Source organism: Scyliorhinus canicula, chromosome 3 (assembly GCF_902713615.1).
Source record: "Scyliorhinus canicula chromosome 3, sScyCan1.1, whole genome shotgun sequence".
Taxonomy (NCBI): Eukaryota; Metazoa; Chordata; class Chondrichthyes; order Carcharhiniformes; family Scyliorhinidae; genus Scyliorhinus; species Scyliorhinus canicula.
In genome coordinates this window covers 85,028,784-85,050,932 of record NC_052148.1, presented here as the reverse complement: position 1 = coordinate 85,050,932, position 22,149 = coordinate 85,028,784, and the positions used below count along the sequence as shown (strand labels likewise).

Sequence of the window (22,149 nt, the reverse complement as noted above, 5' to 3'; positions counted from 1 at the left end):
TGGTTGCGAAACTGAAAATCTGGCATCAATTTCGGCAGCATTTTAAATTAGGTAAACTGTTCAGGTAGGCGTCGATTTGTGATAATCATATCTTTGAGCCAGCAAGACTGGATGCCAGGTTTCGGGACTGGATGGATAAGGGGTGGGTGGCATGGGGGACCTGTTTCTGGAGGGATGGTTCGTGAGCCTGGATGAGTTGTCAGAAAAGTTGGGGTTTTTGCAGACAGAAAGCTTTAGATATCTGCAGGAGAGGGACTTTGCGAGGAAGATTTTCCCATAGTTTCCAGTAACGTCGGCATTCTCACCGTTGGAATGGGTTTTGACGCTTTCGGGACTGGAAGAGTGGAGTACCTCAAGAATTTCCAGGAGGATAATGGTAGAGGATATTGCACCCCTGGTAGGGATTAAGACCAAGTGGGATGAGGAGTTGGGGGTGGTGCTAGAGATGGGGGTATGGTGGGAGGTCTCACGGAGGGTGAATGTCACTTTTTCATGCTCTAGATTGGCGTTTATATTGTTGAAGGTGGTACATTAGGCACACTTAACTGGGGCTAGGTTGGGTAGAACAGTGGTGCAGTGGTTAGCACTGGTGCCTCACAGCGCCAAAGATCCAAGTTCAAATCCTGCCAGGGTTCTGTCCATATGGAGTTTGCACATTCCCCCCGATACTGCATGGGTCTCACCCCCACAACCCAAAGATGTGCAGGGTAGGTGGATTAGCCACTGGTGAAATTTGGGGTCTCCTTCTTCAACACCAGGTCGAAATTTTTACAGATGGACTTGGAGCCCAGTCCCCTGGCTGCCATATTTGGGGTGGCAGGCATGCAGGAGTTGCAGATGGGTGTGGGATGCGAATATCTTAGCCTCTGCCTTATTGATTGCTCGCAGTCAGGTTCTGTTGGAGTGGAGGTCAGCTTCTCCACCCAGTGTCTCGGTGTGGCTGGGGAATGTCATGGAGTTTTTGCCTCTTGAGAAAGCTAAATACACGTTGAAGGGTTCTACAAAAGATGACAGCCTTGTATTGTGACCTTTAAAGAGCATCTGGCATCTGTTAAGGGGGTGGGGGGGGGGGGGGGGGGGATTCATGCTGCTGTTTTTGTTTTCTTATTTTGTTTTATGGTTTTTTATTTATTTAAAAATAATATTTTTATAATATCACACCTGGAGAACTGTGGGCAATTCTGGGTACTACATGTTAGGAAGGAAACACTGGCCTGGGAAGGAGCACAGAATGATGCATAGACTCTGAGGGTAAAATTAAAGGAAAGATTGCACTCTAGGATTGTATTCCTTGGAATTTAGACGGTCAAGTTTTCAAGATATCAAAAGGAACTGATATGGTAGATAGAAAGGAACAATTTCCTCAGGCTGGGGAGCTGAGGTCTAGGGGGTGTAGTCTAAAGATAGAGCCATAACTTGAACATTGAACTTTGGAAACACACCGACAAAGGTTGGTAGAAGTTTAGAAGTCTCTTTCACAAAAGGTCAACTTGCTACCAGATCAATTATGAATTTTAAATCAGAGATTATTGTTGTTCAAAAGGCATTAAGGCAGTGTTTTTCAAATTTGTTTCCCCAAGACCCACTTTTACCAACTAGCACCCTTCGGGTCCCGTACCAACTGACCTTCGTGACCCATGCCAGCGACCTTTGTGACACACCATTTTCTCTTGCCTTTAACGCAACAGGTAAGGCTGTTTCTCATGATCACACTCCAATCAGATTCACAGGACAGGGCAATGCGCATAGCAGAGGCCATGGCGTAGTGGCATTGTTACTAGACTAGTAATTCAGCGACCCAGGGTAATGTTATGGGGTCCCAGGTTCAAATCCCACCACGGTAGATGGTGAAATTTGAATTCAATAAAAATCGGGAATTAAAAGTATAAGAATTACCATGAAACCATTGCTGATTGTCGTAAAAACCCATCTGGTTCACTCATGTCCTTCAGAGAAGGAAATCTGTCATCCTTACCCGGCCTGGCCTCCACACAGCGATGCGGTTGACCCTCTAAAATGGCCTCGCAAGCCACTCAGTTCAAGGGCAATTAGGATGGGCAACAAATGCTGACGCAGCCAGTGACACCCACACCCCAAGAACTCATAAAATTTTTTTCCTTTAAATCAGTTGTGGAGTTCAGCTGGTTCCTTTGAACTGTCTTCATCTTGAGGACAGAAAATCCAATTTCGCACATGTAGGTTGTTGTGAAGGGCAAAAGCATCAAAATGCTTGTTTTACTCAGTGCGGAGACGCTACTCCAGAATGCTGACAGCCTCATTGACTTGTGCCGTGTTTTTAATGTACTGTCACAGATGAGGCACAGAGGCTCAGTAGGTTAATAATTGACTCTGTGGTCTCAAGCTCAAAAGGACTTTTCACCCATCGCTTCTCTCTCAAAATCTGAAACTTCCTGTCTAGAAAGTTGCGACATAAACTGTTGATCAGCATAGCCAAATTCAACTGAATAAGGCTTGCCAGTCTATTAACAGTCTTTTTGCCAGTCTATTAACAGTTCCCTAACTAATACTGTTTTCGTCGGTGTGTTAACATAGAACATAGTATAGCATGGCCAATCAACCTAACCTGCACGCCTTTGGACTGTGGGAGGAAACCGAAGCACCCGGAGGAAACCCACGCAGACACGGGGAGAACATGCTGACTCCGCACAGACAGTGACCCAAGCCGGGAATCGAACCTGGGACCCTGGCCCTGTGACGCCACAGTGCTAGCTACTTGTGCTACCCTATTGTGTTGTAGCGGTTTGGTGAACATGTAGTAGTTTTGGCTTTGTACTTACACTTGCCAAACTTTCAATTACTTTTGGAAAGCATCTATTTCTTCACAGTGCCAAAAGCAATCATCCTCCTTCCTTTGCAATTTGAGGCTCAGTTCATTTAGAATTGAAAAAATGTCTGCAAGGTAAGACATAGTTATCATCCAAGTTTCATCACCAAACGAATCAGCCAAAGGAGACTATTTCTCAAAGAGGAAAGCGTGGATTTGATACCTCAGTTCATAAACTCTGACAACCCTTGACAACCCCGACCCCTTGACAGCCAAAATACCACTGTGTGGAACAATAAATGTGCGCGCTCAGCCCCCATGTCAGGACAGAACCTCAAAAGGCCTGGTATTGAGTGCACTGCATTTATGAAATTCATAACTTTCACTATTCCTTTCAACACCACTTCAAGATCAGGTGGAATTCCTTTCGATGCCAATGGCTCACTATGAATAAAACAATGATTCCAAACAATATCCTGACCAGCTGGACTTCCAGTGTCGTCATATAAGCAGAGGTTGAGCATTGGGAAGGTCTTACCAAAATTTTGGTTTGTCGATCTTTAAAGCCCGATCCCAGGGGCGTTTTTTAATATAAATTGGTATTGGAAGATTTTAGATGTCGAAGGGCCAGAAGAACGGCAGGAAGATGGGGGCGACCGAAAATCTATCGTCAACTGAGTCGATGTCTCAGGCGGAAAAAGGGATGGTGGGGGAAGGAGCACAATGTGGCTCCGCTCCCCTCACGGTGGATTCTTTGATCGAAGTGATGTACGGTGAATTTGAAAGGCTGTTCACCAAGCAGATAGGGGTTACGTGAAGGGAAATGATGGCAGTGATGAAAACGTGGGTGGAGGATGCGATAGCTCCAGTAAAGGCAGCTGTGCCAAGAATAGAGCCAAGATAAGTGAGCAAGGAGATAAGTTGAAAGGGATGGAGAAGGCATTGTCGAAACACAGCGACCAGATCACTTCGATGGGTGAGGGGTGGAGACGAGAAGGGACTCAAAGCTAAGGTGAGGACCCGGAGAACATATCAAGGAGGCAAAATCTTTGGATCGTGGGTCTACCGGAGTGGGTGGAGGGCCCAAGGCCAACCAAATATTTTGCAAAGATGTTGGTGGAGTTGATGGGGGAAGAGAGAAGAACCCTCCCAATATGAGCTGGAAAAGGCATATCGGTCACTAAGGCCGAAACCGAAAGCGAATGAGCCACCAAGACCAGTTATACTTCGCTTCCGCAAGTATCTACCAAGGAAAAGGTCCTAAGCTGGGCAACAGCGAGAGGTGAAATAGGAGGGTGCTGGTATACCATGATTTGATGAAAAGGCAGGTGGCTTTCGGACGGGTGAAGGCAGCACTCTAAAACAAAGGCGTGCAGTTTGAAGGGGTCTATCTCGTGAAGTTGAGGGTGATGTACAACTTGAAGGATCTTTATTTCGGAATGGAGGCGGCGGCTTAGGCCAAAGTATTGGGACAGAAATCTGACCTGGACTGAGGAGAAAGGGTTAGTCGTTTATGGTGTTTTACATTTCTGTACTGGGTGGCAGGAACGTAGGGATCTTGGGGTTGGCTGAATGTGGGAGGGCAGTCTATGCATATTTAGAGTTTGTTATAAGCATTTGGGGTTTGGGATACGTGCAGGTGCTTTGGTGGGGGTTGTTGGTGGGGTTGTTTTTCTCCTGGGATTGGGCTATGGAAGAGGGGATTGGGAGGCAGGGGGTTCAGGTAGTGGCTCCCGAACTAGCAAGCAGAGTTTACTAGTGAACGGAGTGTGGTGGGGAGAGTGACCGTAGCTGTTGAAGTCTGGTTGAGAAGATTTCAATGGGCCTGGGAGGCATGATACTGGGTGATGGGTTGATATGGGGAAGTAGTGGGGGGCTGGGGGGGTTTGCCAGTAACAAAAGGCAGGACCCGGGTCTATGGTGATGATGGATTGAATAGAAAGGGCTGAGTGAGTCAGGTATTTCACTCGGGGTTTAACAGTAAGGTTGGGGGTGTGGCAATACTGCTGGGCAAGAGGATATGGATTCAGATGAAGAGGATCGTGGCGGACCAAGGGGCAGGTACGTAGTAGTGACAGGTGCACTAAAGGGTAGGTTGGTGGCATTAGTGAGCACATATGGTCCCAACAGGGACAATGCGGGGTTTGCAAAGTAGGTAATGGGTGCTATCCCGATCTGGGTACCTATGAGCTGATAATAGAGGGAGATTGGAACAGGGTGTTGGATCCAAAGGTGGACAAGTCTCAGTCATGCTCGCTGTCCCAATCTGCAGGGGAGAGGGTAAGTGTTGGCTGGGCTTGAGGGAGCTAGGAGGAGTAATAATAAACTTTATTAGTGTCACAAGTAGCTTTACATTAACAATGCAATCAAGTTACTGTGAAAAGCCTCTAGTCGCTGAACTCTGGCATGTGTTCGGGTACGCTTAGGGAGAATTCAGAATGTCCAATTCACCTAACAAGCACATCTTGCGGGACTTGTGGAAGAAAACCAGAGCACCCGGAGGAAACCCACACAGGCATAGGGAGAACTTGCAGACTACGCACAGACAGTGACCAAGCCAGGAATCGAACCCGGGTCCCTGGCGCTGTGAAGCAACAGTGTTACCATTGCTATTGTGCCTCCCCACAGTAGATTCATGGAGGTTCCTACACCGAGGTATGGGAGTATCCTTTTTTCTCCCCGGTTCACAAGGTGTACTCAACAATTGTCTTCTTCGTGGTGAGAAAGGCTCTATTGGCTGGGATTCTGTGATCTGAGTACTCAGCAATCGCGATTTCAGATCATGCCCCGCACTGGATGGATGTGATACCGGAAAAGGGGCAGCTCAGAGGCTGGGGTGGAGAATGGATGTGGGGTTACTAGCAGACCGCAGCTGCTGTGAGAAGATTGGGAAGATGATCGAGGAGTATGTGACGTTTAATTGTACGGCAGGTCTCGCAATCGGTGGTCTGGGAGGCACTGAAGGCGGTAGGCTAAGGTAAACAGGGAAGAGAGGGAAGAATGCCAAAGACTGATAGAGTAGATTTTGGAAGTAGATGTGAAGTTTGCTGAGGGCACGGCCCTGGGTCTCCTAGTTAAGAGGAGAGGTTCAATCAGCTGTCTACGAGGAAAGCTGTACGTCAGCTAAGAAAGGTGAAAGTGGGGTATACAAGTGTGGGGGAGAAAGCAGGATGCATGTTGGCTGGCCAACTTCAAAGGGAGGCAATAGAGAGTGAGATAGTTTGGGTACGGAATAAGGCGAGGACGTTGGTGGTGGCTCCGGAGCAGATTAATGAAATATTTGAAGAATTTTATAGAGACCTATATAGGTCAGAGCCTCCAGAGAAGGAACGGGAGATGATGGAGTTCTTGGATGGGTTAGAGTATCGGCAATTGGGAGAGGAGGATAGGGTGCGCGTGGAGGAGCCAGGAGGGTTCAAGAGGTGAAGGAGGGAAGACGCAGGCAGGGAAGGCGGCATGGCCCGACAGGTACCCAGCCGAATTCTGTACTAAATTTCAAGACAAGCTGGCCCCATTGATGGTGGGCATGTTCAAGGACACGGCAACGGGGTGTCTTGTCACAAACGATGGGACAGGCTTTCATCTCGTTACTGCTGAAGAAAGATAAGGACCCGGTGGAGTGTGGGTCGTATCGACCCACTTCACTGCTGAACGTAGATGCCAAAAGGTTGGCAAAGGTATCAGTGTTAAAGCTGGAGGGGTGTCTCCTGAAGGTGATCGGGGAGGACCAGACGGGGTTCGTTCAGGGAAGGCAGTTGTTTTCAAATGTGAGGAGGTTGCTGAATGTGGTCCTTCCTCCAGCAGAGGGAAGGAAAACAGAAGTGGTGGCAGCTCTGGATGTGGAGAAGGCATTCGATCAGGTAGAATGGGGTTATCTGATAACGGTAATGGAGAGGTTTGGGATCGGGCAAAAGTTTGGGGCATGGGTACATCTGCAATATAAAGAACCAAAGGCAGGTGTGCATACAAATAATTCAAATTCGGGGTATTTTGCATTTTCTGTAACTAAGCTGGGCAAGTGGTTGAAGTATCAATGGGGGAACATTTTGCAGACAGTGGTCATAACTCCGTTAGATTAAAGATTGTTATGGAAAAGTTCAACAATGGGCCTGAGATCAAAGTTCTCAACTGGGAGAAGGCCAATTTTAATAAGATCAGACATGATTTGGTCAACATAGACTGGGATCAGGCACTTTTAGATAACAGAACACTGGGACACATTCAAAAAGGAAATCGGGAGGTTACAGAGCTCACATGTTTCAATCAAGAAAGAGGGGGGAACCAACAAATCCAGTAAACCCTGCATATCGAGGGATATACAGCATTGGGTCAAGAGAAAAAGGAAGGCATCAAGGGCTCAAAGCAGCAGAAGCTCTTGAGGAGCATAGAATGTGCAAAAAGGAACTTAAAAAGGAAATTAGGAAAGCAAAAAGGGACATGAAAGGATACTGCCAGGTAAAATAAAGGAAAATCCTTAAGTTGTTTTATAAGTACATTTAAGGTAAAAGGATAACTAAGGAAAGAGTAGGGCCCATTCAGGGCCACAGTGGTAATTTGTGTGTGGAGCCGGAGGATTTGGTAGGGTTCTAAATAATTCGTGAGAGGGACAGTGTGGGTATAGAAATCAGGGAGAAGGATTGTAATAAAATGAAGAAATTAACAAGAGACAGAGAGAAGGTTCTGAATGATCTGGCAGGCTTAAAAGTAGACAAATATTCTGGGCCAGAAGAAATGTATCCCAGGCTGTTGAGTGAGGCATGGAAGGAAATAGCGGGAAATAGCAGGGGTGCTGGCAATAATTTTCAATTCTTTTCTGGCCACAGGAGAGGTGCCGACAGTCAATGTGGCATTATTGAAGGGAGGATGGGTTAAACCAGGAAACTACGGGCCATTCAGTCTAACCTCAGTGGTGGGGAATAGGGATTAATCAAGAACATCCAGCATGATTTTATTAAGGGGAGGTCATGTTTGACCAAATTAATTGAATTTTTCAGAGATGAAATGCATTTGACTTGGACTTCAGCAAGGCTTCTTTTTTTAAATAGATTTAGAGTACCCAATTATTTTTTCCAATTAAGGGGCAATTTAACGTTGCCAATCCACCTAGCCTGCACATCTTTAGGTTGTGGGGGTAAAACCCATGCAGATACAGGGGGAATGTACAAACTCCTCATGGACAGCGACCCAGGGCCCGGGTCCTCAGCACCGTAGGCAGCAATGCTAACCATTGTGCCACCGTGCTGCCCTTCAGCAAGGCTTTTGATAGGGTCCCTCATGAAAGACCGATAGCCAAGGTAAGAGTCCATGGCATCCAAGGAAATTTGGCAAATAGGATCCAAAATTGGCTGAGTGGCAGGAAGCAGAAGGTGATGGTTATGGGGTGTTTTTCTGACTGGAAGCCTGTGTCCAGTGGGGTCCCGCAAGAATCAATGTTGGGGACCTTGCTGTTAGTGGTTTATATAAATGATTTAGATATGAATGTAGGAGAGTGATCAATAACTTTGCAGCTGTTAAAAATAATGGTGAGGTTGTAAATAGTGAAGAGGTTAGCCTTCAATTACAGGACGATATAGATGGGCTGGTCAGATGAGTTGATCAGTGGCAAATGGAATTCAATCCGGATAGGCGAGAGGTGATGCACTTGGGCAGGACAAGTAAGGCAAGGAATACAGGATATACGGCAGGACCCTGAGAAACAACAAGGATCGGAGAGACCTTGGCGAGCATGTACACTGGTCCCTTAAAGTAGCAGAGCAGGTGGATATAGTGGTTAAGAAAGCATATGGTATATTAGCTGAGCCATAGATTTTAAGGGCAGCGGGGTTACGCTGGAACTGTATAAAATGTTGGTTCAGCCACAGCTAGAGTATCGTGTGTAGTTCTGGAATCCACATTATAGGAGGGGTGTGATAGCACTGGAAAGGGTGCAGAGGAGATTTACCCGTGGGGGGGGTGGGGAACCAATATGATTGAGATGCATAAAATTATGACGGGCATAGATAGAGTAGACAGGAAGAAACTTTTCCCCTTGGTGGAGGGATCAATGACCAGGGGTCATAAATTTTAAGGCAAGAGGCAAAAGGTTTAAAGGGAATGTGACGAATAACATTTCTACCCAGAGGATGGTGGGAGTCTGAAACTCACTGCCTGAAAGGTTGACGGAAGCAGAGACCCTCATAACACTTAAGAAGTAGTTAAATAGGGCAGCATGGTGGCCTAGTGGTTAGCACAACCGCCTCACGGCGCTGAGGTCCCAGGTTCGATCCCGGCTCTGGGTCACTGTCCGTGTGGAGTTTGCACATTCTCCCCGTGTCTGCGTGGGTTTCGCCCCCACAACCCAAAAATGTGCAGAGTAGGTGGATTGGCCACGCTAAATTGCCCCTTAATTGGAAAAAATAATTGGGTAATCTAAATTAAAAAAAAAAAAGTAGTAGTTAAATGTGCACTTGCGATCCCAAGGAATACATGGCTATGGGCCAAGTGCTGGAAAACATGATTAGAATAGTTAGGTGGTTGTTTTTGTCCAGTGCAGAAGCGATGGGCCTTTTCTGTGCAATATGCAGACCTGATGGACCAAATGGCCTTTTCTGTACCTTATGACTATGACTCTATGACACCAGCACTGCTTTGTACTGCCATGGACTCTCCTCAACACCTCTCTATAGCAGATCCAGTTATGAGATCCTGGCCTGTTTGTATCTCTGGCTCTCTCTTCTTAGTGCTCCTCCACGATTTCGCGTCCAAAGCACAAACAGATCGCGTGACCTCAGTGTATGTGCCGTGTGTGTACCTACTCTCTGCCATGGTTTCTGGCGGAAATCTCCGTCGTTAGTATTCTTATTTTTAAAAAATCGGTACTGGGACATTGCATGGACAACAGGAGCAGGCAGTCTGGGAAAGCGCTGTGACCTCAGGTGGGGGCCGTCTGTCCCCTGGGCTCTGGGCCACTCTCCGGGTAATGTATGAATATGCACAGGAGCCGTGGTGGGGGGAGCTGCGGCTCTATGAGAACGGAGCGGGGGCGCAACCTTAACAGGATGGGCTGCTGGAAGAAGGACAGTGTAATGACCATGTGGGTGAACAGAGACAGCAAGGGGAGGGTCTCAGATCTCAGGCCTGTTGTGGTGATATAACCACTGTAGTGATGCGTACTTGCAGTAGGGGGATGTATGCCTGTACCTGTAATACAGGTTCCTCCGGTAAGCCCCTGCCGGCTAGCTCCGCCCACAGGGAGCTTGTGTATAAATATGCGTGTGAGTCACTCAGACCCTAGTCTACAGTTGCAGATGGAGGAATAGCATCGCACAGCAATAAAGCCTCTATTGTACATGTCTTTCGTCTTTGAGTATAATTGTTAGTGCCACACCTGTGCACTGCAGGATCCGCCTGAGGGCGTGCATGCATGGGGCGGCAGTCATTCTTAAAAGTCGGTTGCAGCCGTTGGGTACTTTTCCCACGATTGGGAACGCGACGACCAGTCGCTCTGCGACCCTCCCGACATTCGGCCATGACTCGCAGTTTGAAAAACCCTGCATTCAGGGATAGACTGCCAAACTAGGTGAAGGGAGTCAGGTTACAAATTGGCAATGATCTCACTGAATAGCAGGACAGGCGTAAGGAGTTAAATGGCCAGCTCCTTCCAATATAAGAACAAATAATATTGGATCTATATGTTAAGAGTAGGCTGGGATAAAAGAGTTACTAATGTCCCCAGGTGAGGTTCCCCAAATTAATCAACCTGGGCGAGATCTCTCAATTTGTTACTATCTGACTGGGATACCCCTAGATTGTTATGGCCGGGTAAGGAGAGATGAGCTGGCTCCCTTTCTTTATTCAACCCTCCTCTGCTGGTTGCAACAAGCCTAATCTCAAAAGGATCCCTTTTATCAGTCCCAATACTTATGTTTTAAAAGGAGCCAATTTAATTTGGCTTTAAGTTAAATATAGAGTTGAGTTTATTAACTACCAAAGGCAAGAAAATTATATCAACACATGGAAAAATATGAATACAGATTAGAAGTGAGAATGAAATCCAAAGTAAGTTAGTAAAATAAAGTATATGAAACAATCCTTTTAGGGGTAGGGGATTGAGCGTTGCAGCTATAGTACTTTGAGATTCCAGTAGTCCCGAGTTCAGTGGGCGAAGTTGGTTTTGAGATTCCAGTCTTCTGCGAGGTTTCTTGGCTTCTGTTTCAGCTGACTTGGCTTACTTCAACAATTAAAGAGGGGGAGAAAGGGATACGCCTGCAAAAAGCGTCTGCGGGGTTGCTGCTGCTGACTTTTTCTTTGGTGACTCACACACTCCATGCACGGGCAGTTTTTCAGCTTGGTTTTCTCCAGTCTTTGTATATTCCTGGAAGGCAAAATCCACCTACAGGGTGGATGACATACAGGGTAACTCTTGATAAGATGATACTTGTCCTTCATTCTTCTCCTATTGTCTCCATTAGAGATGGCAATTAGCTTTAGAAGTATCTTTGACTGAAAACAGGTTGGATTCCATTGTCTCTCAGAGTATCACCCACCTCCAATTCAGTCACTGACTGACTGTACATCCTCAACCATTTTTGGCTTGTTTGTTCATTTTTTGAAAATACAACAGGTCCAATATTTCTGGCCGTAATTCGGTATTTTTCTTCCATTATTACAATACTAATTACAAATCAGAAGATGAAACTGACAGTGGCATCAGCAGCCTGGTAGATGATGAAAAGCATCACAGCCAGGTTTGATCCCGACTTCATCAATGCCAACTGGATGAACTCTGTTCTCTTCCTATGTAAGTAATCAGTTTGGGATAGCGTAGCAAAATTCCAGTGCAAATTCCTATGTACATGGACCCCCAATGACTCTGTAGCTCCGTTGTTCCAGCTTTTCACAATTTAGAAAGTACCCCACTCTATTCTTTTCGCTCTAAAGTGGGCATCTGCCAATATTGAAATCCATTTGATACAGCTTTTCCCATTCAATTAATCTATCTGTGGCTCTTTGTAATGCTAGCTTCCATCCACACTCCTCACGACGACACTTATGTTGTTGTCATCAACCAATTTAATGAAATTAATGATACTCAAAAGAAAAGTGGAAACAGTAATCGCATGGGGCTTCCTTCACGTGATGCCTAACATCTGCCATCCTGAAAATCCTAGAATTCATTGTTTAGAAGCAGTTCAGAGAAAGTTTACTCAAGTAAGTCCTCAGATGAAGGGGTGGTGCGGTGAAGCAACAGTGCTAACCACTACACTACCTTGGGTCATTGTCTGTGTGGACTCTGCACGTTCTCCCTGTATCTGCGTGGGTTTCATCCAGGTGCTCTGGTTTCCTCCCACAAGTCACGAAAGACATGCTTGTTAGGTGAATTGGACAGACTGAATTCTCCCTCTGTGTACCCGAACAGGTGGCGGAGTGTGGCGACTAGGGGATTTTCACAGTAACCTCATTGCAGTGTTAATGTAAACCTACTTGTGACACTAATAAAAGATTATTATTATTGTCTTACGAGAAAAGGTTGAATAGGTTGTGCCGATACTCGTTGGAATTTAGAAAAATATGAGAGGTAATCTTATTGAAACATTTAAAATCCCTAGGAGACTTGACGGGGTGAATGCTGAGAGGATGTTTTCCCTCGTAAGGGGTCTAGAACTAGGGGAAGCCATTTTAAAAATGGGGCTCTCCCTTATACAACTAATATGAGGAGAAACCTTTTCTCCCAGGGGGCCATTAGTCTATGGAAATCTCTTCCCCAGACAGCAATTAAAGCTGGGTCATTGAATATATTCAAGGCTGAGTTAGATATATTTTTAATTGACAAGGTGTCAAAGGTTATAGGGCGGCAGACAGGAAAGTGGAGTTGAGGCCACAATCAGATCAGCCATGATCTTATAGAATGACGGAGCAAGTTGGGGGGAGGGCAGAATGGCAGGCTCCTGAACCTAATTCTTGTTCTGTGTTGTGCTCTTGCGGGTGATCGTCTGCAGTTCAAAATGATCCATAATTTACTATTCTCACCCAAATTAGTCATGTAAATAGCTAGTTTAGGATATGGGAAATGGACATCACAGCAATTCAAGGCCTTTGAAGTTGGGATTAAGTAGCATGTAGGGACAGAGTACAATATTCTGTTCTGCTTGTGCTATTTCTGATTTTGGGATTTATATCTAATACTGGGTGCCGAAAGTGGAATTGTGTTTCATTCTCCAGCACTGGTGTCTTATTTTTGACAAGCACAACATTTAAAACTGAGTAAACATGGATAATGCTCTCATTTTGACAACAATGAATCAAACAGAAACATATAAGGGAGCTCTTTGTAGCCTTTCAAAAACAATAATGTTACTGCTGATAAAACTGGATTGCAGCAATTTACAGCTAGTCTCTCCACACACCGCCCTCTAGCTGCAGCTATGGCCAGGAACATGGGGCGACCTTGGTCACAGGGAGCCACCTTCAGGCAGCGAGTCAATTAACCCAACATCTGGAAAATTCCAATCAATCTCTAAAAATAGGTCGCAATAAGCCATGACGTATTCTCAATTGGTTGGCAAGTATGCTTTCAGATGCTAATCCAGTCTCCAGGAATATGTTCTAGGATGGAATATATTCCAGGATGGTACAGTGACAGCTCGGCCAATGGCCCCATCCATTTCTGCACTTGTCCCCAATGGGGGTTGAAACTCCTGCCCCATGTCTGTTGTAAGCACCTTACTGTACGCATCTCCAATCTTCAGGAAGTGAACACAAACTGAAGCAAGGTCAGACGTAAATCCTTAAATCACTTAATTTTACAGATTACAAGTGAGCAAATGGAGTAATAGATGTAAGCAATTCTCATTTTAATCCAACTAATTTTAGATTTCTCCTGGTGAAGAAAAGCAATTGAAATATTCCATTCTAAGAGCTGGGACACTTAGCTTTTCCTAGTCTTCATCTGAAATGTAAGCACATCCCTTCACAAATGCTACCCACCCTCCTAATATTTACCAGCATTTGTTATTTTTAAAAACTTTTCCTGGTCAGTTTTCTTGTTTTGATCATTCCCCAAGGTAAAGATGAGCAATGGGGTTTTCCCTCAATAGTCCAGATTTCCTTCCCAATACTGACAAACCTAATCCTTGTTTTTTTGCTCTCTGCATTGAGAAGAGCATGAGAGGATTGGCTTTCTTCTTCAACTTCCTATTTAAGGATTCTACCTTGATCCTTAGACTGTGGATCTTTTCAGAAACATGTTGTGGTGTTCTCAAAGGGAATGGGAATCATATTAAATTGATTGCTTTGATTTTGACACCTCAATCTAGTTTCACCTGAATGATTCACCTGAGGAAGGAGCTGTGCTCCGAAAGCTAGTGATTCGAAACAAATCTGTTGAACTTTAACCTGGTGTTGTAAGACTTCATACTGTAATTATGAAGTTAATACTCCATCAAAAATCCAGTTACATCATATTCAACAAGGTGTAACTTTTCCAAGGGCTTTTGGAGTGAGACTAATAAAACATCAGTGTAGAAATTCCTGTGAATTCAGAAGATTTTGCATTGACTGCACTCTGGGAATGCCTCAAAAAGTCTACGGGTAGAATCGCTCACATCTGTAGTGATCTGCATATCTGCATGTACACAAGGGGTTAATGTAAATACACTACAACTAAGTAATCACTAGAGGGAGCACGAGAGATGTATAAATAGACAGACTGAAGCCAGGATCACTCTCTTCACAGGAACAGTGGCTAGTGACAAGACACAGACAGACAGCTCAACACAGGTGTACCTCTTAATCAATCATGTTCATGTAACATCTAGTTTAAGCTCTGGAGAGAGAACAAACTTACTCCATGAAGCATTTTCTTCAACTGGAAGACTACGAGCATTATTTGGACATAAGAAATAACATATGGTACCAGGACATGACTTCAGGAAAGCTTAAAGACAAAAAGACAGAAACAAAAGTAGTAACTGTTCGACGGTGGATGGCCTCGCAGCATATGGATCCTCGACAACCGACCGATTCAATGGAACATGTCCGACCTCCACGGCAGCCGAAAACAACCGGTAACTTAAGTGATAACTGGAAAATTTTTTAACAAATGATTCAAATATATATGGTAGCTAATGATTTGAGCACGGCCTCTGAAGACAAATAAAATAGCACTGCTACTAGCAATAGCATAGGTTTTAAGTTTGTAAGTTCAGAGCTCTGTTTCTTTCTCCACAGTTTCTGCCAGGCCTGCTGAATCTTTCCAACATACTCTTGATAGAGGGGAGGAGAAATAGGAATATATAAAAGAATGTGCACTGAACCATCAGGAGAAGTATCTCCCTTGATCCCTTGATTCCCAGCCAAAAACTTATTCAACAATGGAACATCCACAACCCTCCCAAGTAAAGAATTCAAAGATTCATAATCCTTTGAGTGAAGAAATTCTCCTTATCTCAATCCCAAATGATCGGCCCATTACCCTGAGACTGTGTCCCATGTGATTTAGATTTTTTTTAAAGATTTAGATTTTTGTCATGTATACCGAGGTACAGTGAAAGGTATGTTCTGCGTACGGTCCAGACAGATCGCTCCATACATGAAAACATAGAACATATGATAAATACACAAGGTAACATAATGAAAATACATAAACATTGACAGCGGGTGAAGTATTCGGTATATAGTGCTACAACTGAAGAGAGGATGCGCAGAAAGATCAGTTCAGTCCATAAGAGGGCCATTTGGAAATCTGGTAACAGCGGGGAAGAAGCGCTTTATGAATCTATGGGTGCGTGTTCTCAAACTTTTGTATCCTCTGTCTGATAGAAGAGGTTGGAAGAGAGAATAACATGGGTGGGAGGGGTCTTTGGTTATGCTGCCTGCTTTTCCAAGGCAGCGGGAGGAGTAAACAAAGTCAATGGATGGAGGGGGCGGGCGGGCGGGTTCGCATGATAAACTGGGCTGTGTTCACGACTTTCTGTTGTTTCTTACATGCTTGGGCTGAGCAGTTGCCATAAAAAGCTGCGATGCAGCCAGATCGGATGTTTTCTATGGTACATAGAAATTGGTAAGAGTCATTACGGACATGCCAAATTTCCTTAATTTCCTGAGGAAGTAAAGGCGCTGTTGTGCTTTCTTGTTTGTAGCATTGACGTGGGAGGACCAGGATAGATTGTTGCCGATGTTTACTTGTAGGAATTTGAAGCTGTCAACCATCTCCACCTCGGCACCATTGATACAGACAGAGGCGTGGACGACACTTCACTTCCTGAAGTCAATAACCAGCTCCTTAGTTTTGCTGGCATTGAGGGAGAGATTGTTGTCGTTACACCATGCCACTAAGTTCTCTATCTCCCTTCTGTACTCTGACTCATCGTTGTTTGAGATCCGACCCATTGCAGTCATCAGAAAACTTGTAGGTAAAGTTGAAGCCAAATTCTGCCACAGTCATGTGTGTATAGGGAGTATAGTAGGGGGCGAAGTACTCAGCCTTGTGGGGCCCCAGTATTGAAGGCTTTCGTGGAGGAGGTGTCATTGTTTATTCTCATTGATTGTGGTCTGTGGGTCAGGTAATCGAGGATCCAGTTGCAGAGGGAGGAGCAGAGTCCTAGGTTTTAGATTACCGACCAGCAGAAATAATCTCTCAGCAGTCACTCTATCAAGCCCCATCAGAATTTTGTACGTTGCAATGAGATCGCCTCTCACACTTCTAAACTCCAAAGAATAAAGGCCCAATTTACTCAGTCTCTTATCATAGGACAACCCTCTCATCCCCAGGACAAATTTAGTGAACCCTCACTGTGCTGCCCACCGCTATTGTACATGCTTTCCTAAATGCGGAGGCTGGACACAATACTCCAGATGCAGTCACTGAATATGAAAATATCTTCTAATGTTTAAATTACAGGTTTGATATCCCCGTGACTGATACAACATTATTTGCGAACCATCATTAGCATCCAATGTTAAAACTGATTTGAGTGTACTTTGCTGTTGAGGGAGGTAAACGCAAAAGCTGCTGTTATGATCTGGTGCTCTCAATTGGCACTTTACATGGATAGAAACCTCCGAGTTACAGAAGGCTTACAATTATGTGCATTGAAACAGGAGTAGTGAGTCAGCAACAAACAGGATGGGCGTGAGGATCTTGAATTACCACAAAGCTATGTGCCAAGTTTTCTAGCTGTACAACATACTTCAGTTTTCAAATTATCCATATGTGGCTTTCAGAGAACAGCTGCTGCACAAAAATATCCTCACTACTTTTCTACAGGAAAGCCTACACAGGGTTCAAAATTAACAGGAGCCCAATTGTTGTCAGTTCAGAGCCTTGGCGTCCTTTCGGAGATCTAGGCTGTTACAAGTATTACTCCCTGCCAGCTATTCTAATGTCGACAGTCACAGCTCACAGTGAGGACTCCAGAGACGCAAGCTGACAGCCTGTAGAAATTCTTTAATTTGAGATTCTACAAAAGTAAATGCCTCCAGCAGTACAACTGTTGGAGTTTTACATTAATTTAATAAATGGTTGTTTTTTTTAAATGAAAAGATACAACAACAGTACTTTTGACCTAGTCACCTTTATGTGCCTATTTCCTAAGGCGATCCAACTCCATCTTGCCTTGGCTGCAACTACCTATCGCTGGAACTCAAAGATAGCTCAAAGCTCCCGTGCAGGGGAGCACGGTAGCATGGTGGTTAGCATAAATGCTTCACAGCTCCAGGGTCCCAGGTTCGATTCCCGGCTGGGTCACTGTCTGTGTGGAGTCTGCACGTCCTCCCCGTGTGTGCGTGGGTTTCCTCCGGGTGCTCCGGTTTCCTCCCACAGTCCAAAGATGTGCGGGTTAGGTGGATTGGCCATGCTAAATTGCCCGTAGTGTCCTAAAAAGTAAGGTTGGGGGGGGGGTTGTTGGGTTACGGGTATAGAGTGGATACGTGGGTTTGAGTAGGGTGATCATGGCTCGGCACAACATCGAGGGCCGAAGGGCCTGTTCTGTGCTGTACTGTTCTATGTTCTATAGCAGGAAATCGGAAATCACAGACACTGCTTAATCTTGCTTTGTTTCCTCCACTCCAATTCAAGTTTCCATCTCATTTCTGTTTTTATTTGCATAACCATTTGATAAGATTTAATCAGCTGACAATTTTCCTTTTTAAACTATGGATTAATACCAGTTACAAAATTAAGCTTTAATTGCCCAATTTACGGTTCTATTTTTTGAAAGCCTCTCTTTTTCCAGGTCTGGAAACACTTTTGAGTATGATTGCACCCAAACCACTTTTAACTTCTTCCATCGGGCAGGAGATACAAAAGTTTGAGAACACGCACAAACAGACTCAAAAACAGCTTCTTCCCCGCTGTTACCAGACTCCTAAACAACCCTCTTATGGACTGACCTGATTAATGCTACACCCCTGTATGCTTCACCCGATGTCGGTGTTATGTAGTCACATTGTGTACCTTGTGTTGCCCTGTTATGTATTTTCTTTTCATGTACTTAATGATCTGTTAAGCTGCTCGCAGAAAAATACTTTTCACTGTACCTCGGTACACGTGACAATAAACAGATCAATTAATCAACTAGCTTGGTTTCTCTTTTGGGAGCCGGTGCAGCCACGATGGGCCAAATGTCCTCCTTCTGTGCTATACATAACAAACTCTAAAGAATATAGCTATTTAGATTTTAGTTTAAGGAAAGGACTGGTCCAATGAAGCTTTGATTCAACATCTCTCATTTTCACATGGTCCATCTCTGACACTTCCCTTCCTGACCTCTCGGTTTCCATTTCTTTGTTAATTCATTTATGGGATGTGGGTGTCGCTGGTTAGGCCAGCATTTATTGCCCATCCCTAGTTGCTCTTCAGGAGGTGGCGGTGAGTTGCCTTCTTCAACCGCTGCAGTACCTGAGGTGCAGGTACACCCACCGTGCTGTCAGGGTGTTCCAGGATTTTTGGACTTTAACCTGGTGTTGTGAGACCTCTTACTGCGCTTTGCGGAAGACCTTCCCTCTGTCTGCAAGCATGACCCCAACCTTCCTGTCGCTTGCCATTTCAGGTCAGCATCTTGCTCTCGTGCCCGTATGTCCCTCCCTGGCTTCCTGCAATGTTCCAGTGAAGCTCATTCAAACTGGAGGAACAGCACCTCATCTTCCAATTAGGTACATTACATCCTTCTGGACTCAATTCGTCAATCAGAAAAAATGTTTTGTTCCAACGTAACTCAACCCAATCTCCCTCCCTACCTAACACCCCCCCCCCCCCCCCTAAACGGGCCAACTGTCACTTGTCCTTCAGTTATGTTTTCATGGAGCACTGATCTTTGTTCTCCGATTGAAACATTCTGCTACCTTACCTTAATGCCACTATCAGCATCTTCTACAGTCCTTAACACTCAGAAAATGTGAACATGAATGGCTTCCCTTTAGTTTATTCTGTAGATGCATTTTCACTACTTATTAAAAGGCAAGTACAGGAATTTGGGATTTAAATAAAGAACCCAATACATCAATGCCAAATTAAGAAAGCCTAGACCAAATAAATGCATTTAAAATGGGTGTTGCTGGTTAGCTATACAGCTGTTTGGATCGTTGTGCTAAAATGACAATAACAGATTTTGTATAACAATACTTTATATGTCTAACATACTATTTTCAAAAAAATATTGTGATTCATATGTTCATTTTTTTCTGGCATCTAAAATAATTAGTCAGGTCAAAATGTTTGGATTAGAAGAAATACTCATTTTATTTTTTATTGAACTATTTCTTACAAAAGTAATGACAGCCTATGTTGTTTTTTTCTTGTAAACTATTTTACTTCTTCGTGCCAACGGCCTGTAATAATGGTAAATCAACTGGTTTGCTTGGACTGCAGTTCAATTTTCTCAAACACTAGATCATGAAAAACAAGGATTACAATTTAATGCAGATTACATAATATGTCACTGCTAAATTCAACCAATAACCTTGCAAAATATTATTTTCAATTCAACAATTTGTATTGTATAATAAGATTTGATAATAATCTTTTATTGTCACATGTATGAAGTTACTGAGAAAAGCCCCTAGTTGCCACATTCCGGCACCCGTTCGGGTAAGCCGGTACGGGAATTGAATCCGCGCTGCTGGCCTTGTTCTGCATTACAAACCAGCTGTATAGCCCACTGAGCTAAACCGATCCTAGTATGTTTCATTTCATTTAGTTCTGATGCCATTTGCCAGACGCAGGACAAAAATCATTCAAGTTTCAGTTCTCCTCTAAGGAGGGCTGATTGGTGTCTTGGATCATGGGGCATTTTAACTAGGAGATAGCTGTGCACATACACAGACAAGGTGAGCACCACAATTCTTACATTTACGTCACTGTCTATAATGTAAAATATTTCCAGATTTCATCTCTGCTATTCTTAGGAGACTGAAAAATACGAACTGCAAACATCCCTGTGATTTCCATCAGATGGGCAATCTGTCAGCAGAAAGAGGGAATGACTGGTGATTCAGTTATAATTGCTATTAACTCACCTCTGTAATGCAGGTATCAATCTAGACTGGGATTCAACCTTTCAGCTCCCAGCTAGAGGTTCCAACGCTACATTGTTGTAATAAAGCAGACCAGTTGTATCTAAAAGACAACAACAGATAGATAGATTTAGACGTGACCCTGAATTAAATGGAACTAGTTTAAGTCATCCTTCATACTTGCCTTGAATGAATCATTAGGCATTCTAAAATTATTTTACTTTCTAAATCACAGGTTTCCAGCATCTTGTCGTTATTCTCTCCATCTGGTGTATTCAAATTGCAACCCATCTCTTCATCTGGTGCATTCTAATGGCAACCCTTGGTACTTCCAAGTTTTTCCAATAATAGCAACATCCAGAATTCATAAGAACATAAGAACTAGGAGCAGAAGTAGACCGTCCGGCCCTTCGAGCCTGCTCCGCCATTCTATAAGATCATGGCTGATCTATTCGTGGTCTCAGAACCACTTAGCCGCATTCTCGCCATATCCCGTAATTCCTTTATTTTTCAAAAAGACATCTACCCTATCTTTAAATATATTCAATGAAGTATCTACTACTCCTTTCGGTAGGGAATTCCATACTTTAACCACCCTCTGAGTGAAGAAGTTCCTCTTTGATTCAGTCCTAAATCTGCTCCCCCTAATCTTGAGGCTATGCCCTCTTGTCCTACTTTCACCTACCAGTGGAAATATCCTTTCTACTTCTATCTTATCCATTCCCTTCAAAATGTTATATGTTTCTATTAGATCCCCCCTCAACCTTCTGAATTCCAGTGAATATAATCCCAATCTACTCAGCCTCTCCTCATACGATAACCCCCTCAACTCCGGAATCAGCCTAGTGAACCTCCTCTGCACCCCCTCTAGTGCTAGCACATCCTTTCTCAAATGTGGAGACCAAAACTGCACACAGTACTCCAGGTGTGGCCTCACCAGCACCTTGTACAACTGCAACATTACCTCTCTATTTTTAAACTCAATCCCCTTCGCAACGAAGGACAAAATTCCATTTGCCTTCCTAATTACTTGTTGCACATGCAGACCAACCTTCTGTGACTCATGCACAAGTACACCCAGGTCCCTCTGCATAGCAGCATGCTGCAGCTTTTTACCATTTAAGTAATAATCCGTTCTATTGTTACTCCTACCAAAATGCACGACTTCACACGTATTGACATTATACTCCATCTGCCAGACCTTTGCCCACTCACTCAATGCGTCAATGTTCCTCTGTAAGGTTTTACAGTCCTCAGTACACTTTGCTCTGCCACACACCTTCGTGTCATCTGCAAACTTGGATACCTTACACGTAGTTCCCAACTCCAAATCGTCTATATAAATTGTAAATAATTGTGGTCCCAACACCGATCCCTGAGACACACCACTCGTCACTGATTGCCAGCCAGAATAGCACTCATTTATTCCCACTCTTTGTTTCCTGTTAGACAACCAATCCTCTATCCATGCTAGTACTCTACCCTTAACACCATGCATCCTTATCTTATGCAGCAGCCTCTTGTGCGGTACCTAGTCAACGGACTTTTGGAAATCTAGGTACACCACATCCACTGGGTCCCCTTTGTCTACCTTGCTCGAAATGTCTTCATAGAATTCCAAGAGATTCGTCAAGCATGACCTGCCCTTCATGAATCCATGCTGCGTCCGTTCAATGGGACAATTTCTATCGAGGTGCCCTCCTATCTCTTTCTTGATAATAGACTCAAGCATCTTCCCCACGACAGAGGTTAAGCTAACCGGTCTATAATTCCCCATCTTTTGTCTACTTCCCTTTTTAAACAGTGGCGTCACATTTGCTGTTTTCCAATCCTCTGGGACTGCCCCAGTGTTCAGCGAATTTTGGAAAATTACC

At 44.3% G+C, this 22,149-nt stretch overlaps 1 protein-coding gene across 3 annotated transcripts in view; it reads right to left on the bottom strand.

Moving 5' to 3' along the window:
• Window positions 1-22,149, bottom strand: part of rusc2 (RUN and SH3 domain containing 2) — a 182,986-nt gene that overhangs the window by 135,492 nt on the left and 25,345 nt on the right. For all 3 annotated transcript variants that reach the window (XM_038790837.1, XM_038790838.1, XM_038790833.1), the window contains exon 2: window positions 20,279-20,378. The gene's annotated coding sequence lies outside the window, so the exon portion shown is untranslated. The remainder of the gene's footprint in view (window positions 1-20,278; window positions 20,379-22,149) is intronic.